Here is an 8100-nt window from a genome sequence, read left to right on the forward strand (position 1 = left end):
CATTCACATTCTAGCTTCTCATCTTAACCATTATTTGGATATCTATTTATTGTAAGTCTGTACTAACAGTTAATCAGCATTAAATCAACAAAACAAAAAGTGAGTGAGGTTATTACTAAGTATTAAGTTTCACGCAGTTATACTTTTTTGCTTTCTTATACGTTCTGACTTTTCTATACGATAAAGAGTTCAGCAAATATTTATTATGTTCTTGCCACATGGTATAAAAAAGTTGTTATGCATCACAGGAAAACCCAACGTGGATCTTGCCTCAAAAAACTTGGGGGAGTCCGGACAGTGAGAGAAACTACGCACACAATTAAGTACACTACAAATTAGCACAACAGAATGAAGTCTTTGTGCGATAAAGACACTATCCCAGTTGGGAGAGGGCAGATAGTTAGGGAAGCTTAGCCAAGATAGCTGTATTTAAGCTAAACTGAATGCTGTGCTAGTTCCAAACTTTGCTTTTAAGATAACTTTTTTTTTTAATGTTTATTTATTTTAAGAGAGAAAAAGGGAGAGCAAACGTGTGTGCTCGCAAGCAGGGGAGGGGCAGAGAGAGGAAGAGAGAATCCCAAGCAGGCTCCCCGCTGTTGGCACAGAGCCCAGTGCAGGGCTGGATCTCAGGAACCACAAGACCATGGCCTGAGCCAAAATTCAGAGCTGGACGCTTAACCAACTGACCACCCCCCCCCCCCCCCCCCCCCGGTGCTCCTAAGAGAACAGCCACTTCCGCCTAGGGCTCCTGGAGCCCAGAAACACCATTAAGAATTCTGACTCCCCTGCTGGAGAGATCACACGGAAAGCCCTAACTTCACGTGGAGAGAGAAAATGTGGCTGAGCCCAGCCTCCCAGTAGTCCCTGACAAGGCATGGGAGTGAAAAAGCACTTTGGAAGTAGAACCTCCAACCCTACCACCTCTACTAGCAACATGTGGATCAGGAAAAAACAGCCCAGGTTAGCCCTTCCCAATCTCCTGACTCACAAAATTGCCAACAAATAAAACTGTATTAAGTGACTAGGTCTGGGGGTGGTTTGTTATGCATCTATGGATAACTGAAGCCCGGCTCAAATTTTATTTTCTAACCAATGGAAAGCAATGCACAAAGTTGTACTTTAGGAAAATCAACCTCACTGCAATATGAAGACTGTACAAATATCTGGTACCAGGAAACCCAGAAAACAAGAGGCAGTGAAGTATGAACTAGAGATAACAGTAAGCAGGACGAGGGAAAAAATACGATACCAACCACAGTTAGATTCTAGAGGACTTCTGTATGTAAACAGCCATCGGGAAAGAGGAAGAAAGGAGTCAAAGTTGACCTAGATGTTGGGTGACTGGAGGATGGTGATACTATTAAAAACAAGGAAGGTAGTAAGTTCAGAATAAGAAAACACAATGTGCACAAATTTTAACATGTAGACAAAATGGCTCAGTCAGGTGAGCATCCGACATTTGATTTCAGCTCAGGTTATGATCCCAGCGTCATGGGACCAAGACTTGTGTTGGGCTGCAAGTGAGCATGGAACCCTCTTGAAATTGTCCGTGTCCCTCTCCCCTGCTTACTTGCGCTCTCCCTTAAAACAAAACAAAACAAACCAAACCCTCTTGTTAGTCTTTCTACAATAGGAAACGTTTTAAACCAAAAATGAAACTCAACGATCTTCCGTGGGTGCACTAAACAGTTTAACATATTAACCTTAAAATTTTCCTCAAATGTCAACTGAAAATTGGTTCAGAAATTAGATTAAGCAAGCACATCCTCATCCACAAGAGGGAAAAAAAAAATCAATGTTTTCAATGATTTTTTTACAGTTCAATCCTCCATGAACTCATGAATACAGTGCCCCTGCTACCCCACAATGCCTCCAGGTTCTACCCTCTGATGTATTTTCCTATACCACTAAGGGTTTTTTTGTTTTCGTTTTTTTTTTTAAATCACAAAATCTCATCATGGTAGAACCAAAATCTCATGGCCTGTGAAATGGTGTCTCGCATGATCCTTGCTGACCTAGCTGACCTCACCTGACACCTCTCCCCCATTCACCATTCTGCAGGGACAATGGTTCAGGCCTTTGAACATGCCATGCTTCTTCCTCCCTCTGGTTGACTGATGACTTTTCACTGCCTCCCGGACCAAATTAACTCCATTCATCCTTCAGTTTCTCATTTTAAACGACTTCCTCAGATAAACCTTTCCTGACCATCCCCAATGACAACATATCTCACCCCTTCAAAGTGGCTGCCACAATAACCTACACTTACTTGGGAAGCTATGTTAAATCGCTATCTCCTCTGCTAACATCAGTTCCAAGATCGTAGGACCCTGCAGCTTATTCATTCCATAGCTACAGGACATAGCACGCTGCCTGGCACAAAGCAAATACTCCAGAAGACCTTTCTGAAAAAACATCATTTACAGACATAGCAGAACAATTAGAAATACGAACTATGGAACCAAACTGAGTTCGAGTCCCAGCTCTGACCCAGTTCTGTGACTCAAGAAGTTATTTTTCAGCACCTCATTTTCTTCCTTTTTAAACCAAGGACAATAACAGAACCCCCATCATTGAAGATTAAGAGAGTTTTAAAGAAAATGCTTAAACCGGTGTCTAGCACATGGTTAGCGTCATGTTTTGTCTCACTGACAATGAAGATAAAATAACACTGCCAGGCAGGAGAATTAGTCCTGAGGTCTGCAAATAACACAGTCTAGAATATAGTGAACGCTCGTTCAATAGTAGCTATCGGAGTTGGCAAACACAGGCTCACTCAACTACCTTATTTCATAAACTTGCAGTCTCCTTGACTCGCATCTCAACTTCCTTTATCAGATTCCTCCAGAGGGGCTGGAAGGCTTCTTTCGCGTGCTGCCGCTAGGCTCTATTTAAGAGTTAAGGTGATCCAAAAATCTGGTCCCAGGCTCCCTAGCTGTTTCCTCCAGTTCACGCCACCCCCTGCCCCCAGCCCCAATAAATTACCTATAATAATAATAAACGGAACAAAGCAAGGTTGTTTCTTTGCGGTCTTCAGGCAAGCGTGCAAGACTGAGGTCGGTCCTAAAATCTTCCCTGTCCTCTCCCAGCTCCCAGCAGGGTACAAAAATCTTCTCTTTGCATTAGCAGAGTGCCTAGGACAAGCTGTACCCAGGAACTTATCACATGGTATTGGGAGTTATTTACAAGGCCCCCTGGCTGGTTTATATCGGACCCTGCCGGCGCTCAGGGAGCCCTCGCACGAGACTGGAGCGGCCCGAAGTTTTGAGACGAGCGTTCCACACAGCATTCAGCCACATCCCACGCGGGAACAGCGGTCTCGTTCACTGCGCGGCGCTCCAGGTACATTGGACGGGTTCGCGTTCCCCGCGCTGCAGAGGGTTTTGACGCACTTGGATGTCCCCGCAAGGGCTGGGGGGCGGGGGGGAGTCGCCGGCTTTCTCGAGAAGAGAGCCCTCCTGAACCGAGTCGGGAGGGTTTGGGACCGAGGCCCGGCGCCCCTAGGCCGGGGGCGCCGGAGTTCAAAGTCATAGGGCATCGCCGCCCGCGCGCTCCAGGCCGCGCTCGGCTCCACGGACGCCGCCTCCCGCGAGGTGCCGCCGAGGAAACTCGGTCTTTCGGCGCTTTCGCCTTCGCGCAGCAGGCCCGGGGCCGGCCCGCGAAACTTCCCGAAGTGGCGGGAGCGGGGGAGGGTCCGCCGGCCGCCTGCGCCTTTGTGGCTCCCGCCTCGCCGCCGGCCCCACTGCTCGCGTCCCTCGGCGGCGCCCCGCGCGGCCCCGGGCCCGCTCGCGTTGGGGCGGCCGCCGGGCCAGGCCCGCGCCCCCGACTCCTCGGCCCCGCCGCCCCTCACGGCCGAGGCCCCCGCCCCCGCCCCCACCCCGGGGCTTAATGGAGGCGCCGGGCGGAGACGCCGCTCGCCTCACACGGCCTGCCGAGGAGCTGGACGCGCCCCGCGGCCGACACTTACTCGCCACTCAGCTCGCCGGCTCGCCAAGCGGGCTCGGCGGCCTCTGTCGCCGCGGCTTTTAGTCACCGGGAGCGGCCGCCGACAGCTTCGTCGCCGCCGCCTCCGAGGCTGCCGCTGCACTCCTTCCGGCCCCGCCGCGGCTTCACCCCGCGCCTGCGCACAGCGCCCCCTCCCGACTAATGACAGGAAGAACCATAGAGGCACGCCGGGTGCTAGGGAGGAGGGACCTGGGGAGTAAGACCATAGAGAGGGACGCCTTTCCGCTCACCACCCAGGGAGTCTTGACTCCCCCACGGGGTGGGAGGATGAAGGAAACCGAGGTACCCTTCCCGCCACCCTAGGAAGTGTCGCCATCTCCCTAGAGATGAATAGGTCGGGGGTGGGGGTGGAGGTGGGCAGAAACAGGTGCCCGTGAAAATCCGCTGGACATGCATTCGTTTGCACCCCTTGCCTTTGGCAAGTCATTCATTCAATACGTATTTTCCGGAGAGGTTCCTGTCAGCCAGGCACTGTTCTAGGAATTGGGGATACAACGGTATGGAGGGTCCCTGTTCTCCTGAAGCTTATGTTTTAGCGGGCGGGGATATAGCTAGGGAACTCGCTAACTAGTAAACTAATGAACTAAAACACTGGTTCGGGCAGAAAGTGTTCAGGGAAAGAAAAAAAAAAACCACGCATAGGAAAAATAAAGCAGCAAAAGGGATAGAGCGTGATGTGATGAGGATACCGGTGTGGTCGGGGAGTCTTCTGAAGAGGGGACATTTCAGCAGAATACAGAATGACGTAAGGAGGTGAGAGCGATGGTGACCACCTGGAGGAAACACACTTCAAGCACACGGGAGATGCCTGGCGTGTTAGAAAAACAGCGAGCCTGCAGTGCGGTGAGTGAGACGAGTGTGGTAGGGAATGGGGGTTGGCCAGGCGGTAGGGGGCCAAATCATAGGTCTTTTTTTTTAAATCTGTATTTGTTTATTTTGGGAGGGGGGGGGGGAGGGACAAAGAGAGGAGAGAGAGAATCCCAAGCAGGCTGCACAGTGTCAACACAGAACCCCACATGGAGCTCCATCCCACCAACTGTGAGATCATGAGCCCAAATCAAGAGCTGGATGCTTAACCGAATGAGCTCCTCAGGTGCCCTCATAGAAAGTCTTGATAAGAAATTTGATTTAAAAAAAATTTTTTTTTTAAATCTATTTCGAGAGAGACAGCGTGAGCCGGGGAGGGGTAAAGAGAGAACAAGAATCGCAAGCAGGCTCCTGCCTGCCAGCACATAGCCTGATGCGGGGCTGGAACTCAGGAACTGTAAGATCATGATCTGAGCTGAAACCAAGAGTTGGACGCTTAACCGACTGAGCCACCCAGGCGCCCCAGAATCTGGATTTTCTTCCAACTGTGATGGGAAGCCACTAGAGAATTGGGAATAGACGTGTGGGCTGATTTTTCCGAGAACGTTTTCCAAAGATGACCCTGGTGGCTATTTGAACAACAGACTCTAGAGAGCTCAGAGTAGAAGCAGGAATGTGTTAGGAAGCGATCGCGAGAGTCAAAATAATTATTATGTGATGGTGACTTTAACTAGGATGGTCAGGAAGGAGGTGGTGAGAAATAATCACATTAGGGATTGATTTTTTTTTTTTTTTTTTAGGTAGAACAGAGACATTTGCAGGTAGATTGGATGTGAGGTGAGAGAGAAAGGAATCAAGGGTAACCACAAGGTTTTTGGCGTGTGCAACTGAGTAAATGGTGGTTCCATTCACAACTGGGGGGGAAATTTGGAGGGACAGGTTTTGGTCGGCCTAGGAAGAGGTGAACGTGTTTTGGACGCATTAAATTGCCAGCTAGACCTTCAAATTGAGATGTCAATAGGCAGTTGGATATATGAGTCTGAAGCTTCAGAAAGACAGGATAACTCAGGCTAGGGATTTACAATGGGGGGGGTCACTGAGATATGGATAATGTATAAAGCCATGGGACTGGCTATACTCATACCTAGGGAATGAGTAGACAGAGGAGAGAGGACGGAGCTCAGGGTCACTTCAACGTGTGCCATGTAGAGGAGGGTGCTGAGGAGGAAAGCCCGGTGAAGGAGAAGGAAAACCAGGAGCGTGTGATATCTCAGAGGCCATAGAGACAAAGTGTTCCAAGAAGGAGGAAAATTATCGGTGTTGACAGATGCTGCTCAGAGATGCAATACAATAGAGCTGAATCTCAGGGAAACCAGAAGGAGGGACATTGGCTGAGAGTGAGGCCGGGTACAAGATCTTGCAGTTTTGTAAAGGAGAGAGATAGGATGAGCTGAATGCTGTGGCCTTGCTGGCTCTGGAGTTCTGTGGTCAGAGATTTAAAGTGAAGCCAGGCAGCAAGGATATGGGGCTTTCTCCAGCCACCCACCTAGATGCAGGGGGAAGAAAGGAGCTGGAGACTGGGTCAATGAGAGGTATGCTTGACATTGAGATTTTGGAGATGATGCAGTTGTTGGTAACGATGAGCCCAGGGATCGCTGAAGCCCCACGACGAGGGTGCCTGAGGTAGAGAGGAGGCGTAGATCATCGAAGGGCAGGGATTAAGAAACGAAGGGCTGGGTGAAGATAGATTATATAACAGGATATTAAATCGTCAAGAAAGATGTCAGAAACAGAGGTGGGGCATGGAATAAGACAGTTCCTAAAATCTTCAATGAGTGAGGAGGACTGACCAGCAGCCCAGCAGATAGTTGCCCAGGAAAGAGGGTGGTATGGTCCCAGGGCACGTGCTTTGACGATTCAGTTAATCGTCGTTGTTGTTTTTGATTTGCTGGCCCTGCTCCATCTTCTCAAGATGTCACAGAGGAGCCCACACCTGCCCTGTCACCGAACCACAAAACAGCAGAGCAGAAAAGGGAACAGCCTTTAACAAACCTCAGACTTTTGAGCAGTATGGGAATATCACAATTTTTGCCTAAGTGACCTATTGCCTGTAAGTAATAGTTTGTTCTTTAGACGGATTCATTTTTCATCAAAATATATTTTTTAAATTTTTTTATGTTTATTTATTTTTGAGCGGCACGTGTGCACGGGCGCGCGCGCGCGCGTGCACACACACACACACACACACACACACACACACACACACAGTGTGGATGGGGGAAGGGCAGACAGAGAGGGAGACACAGAATCCGAAGCAGGCTCCGGGCTGTCAGCACAGAGTCTGATGCGTGGCTCAAACCCACAAACTGTGAGACATGACCTGAGCCAAAGTCAGACGCTCAACCAACTGAGCCACTCAGGTGCCCCAAAATATATTTATTTTAAAAGGGAAGCCTCATTTCCGTCTATAAATAGAAAACAAGTCTCACTCTCCATAAAGCAGAAAGTGACCATAAAAATAGGTTCCAGGAAATAAAACAATGTTACTGACTTCTTTTTTTCTTTTTTTTTTTTTTTAAGTTTTTAATTTAATGTTTATTTATTTTTGGAGGAAAGAGAGAGAGAGAGAGACAGAGCGTGAGGAGGGGAGGAGGCACAGAATCCAAAGTAGGCTCCAGGCTCCGAGCTGTCGGCACAGAGCCCGACGTGGGGCTCGAACCGGGAGATCATGATCTGAGCCAAAGTCAGACCCTCAACCGACTGAGCCACCCAGGCACCCCTGTTCCTGACTTCTTAAAAAGTTATAATTAGAAGAAAGCAACCAATAAACCAGCCAACCAATAAACTAAGAAACCAACCAATAAAATACAAATAAAAATGAAAATCAAGGTGTGAAACATAGAACTGAAAGTAAGCTTCCTTAAGAGAAGGATGGCAACCTGATACTTACATAACACCGTATGTTAACTAATTGGAATTAAAATAAAACTAAAAAAAAAGAAATTAGGGGGGCCTGCATGGCTCAGTTGGTACAGCGTGTGACTCTTGATCTTGGGGTTGTGAGTTCGAGCCCCACGTTGGGTAGTACTTAAAAAAATAAAATAAAATAAATTTTAATTTAATTTAAAAAAAGAGAAGGATGGAATAGTTTGTGAGCAGTCAGCAGTATTTAGGGATTTTTGCTCCATATTTTTATTATAAGGAAAAATGTTCTATGTCAATAAGAGGAGTCACTTTTTTTTTCTTTTTTTGCTTTTAACGTCAACCAGCACCCAAAATCAGAAAGGG

At 48.2% G+C, this 8100-nt stretch overlaps 1 protein-coding gene and 1 long non-coding RNA gene across 5 annotated transcripts in view; one reads left to right on the forward strand and one right to left on the reverse strand.

The window, feature by feature from the left end:
• The window catches only part of RNF216 (ring finger protein 216), a 144692-nt gene extending 140543 nt beyond the window's left edge, over positions 1-4149 (reverse strand). Inside the window, exon 1 of one of the 4 annotated variants that reach the window (XM_042922563.1) lies at positions 3968-4149. The gene's annotated coding sequence lies outside the window, so the exon portion shown is untranslated. The remainder of the gene's footprint in view (positions 1-3967) is intronic. The other 3 variants (XM_042922564.1, XM_042922565.1, XM_042922566.1) reach the window with 3 other exon arrangements.
• A 362-nt stretch (positions 4150-4511) lies between these two features.
• LOC122210098 lies at positions 4512-6984 on the forward strand. Its single transcript, XR_006197910.1, has 2 exons — positions 4512-4848; positions 6785-6984. It is a non-coding gene; the product is annotated as an uncharacterized LOC122210098 (long non-coding RNA).
• The last annotated feature ends 1116 nt before the right edge of the window (positions 6985-8100 follow it).

The sequence above is a fragment of the Panthera leo genome, chromosome E3 (genome assembly GCF_018350215.1).
Source record: "Panthera leo isolate Ple1 chromosome E3, P.leo_Ple1_pat1.1, whole genome shotgun sequence".
Taxonomy (NCBI): domain Eukaryota; kingdom Metazoa; phylum Chordata; class Mammalia; order Carnivora; family Felidae; genus Panthera; species Panthera leo.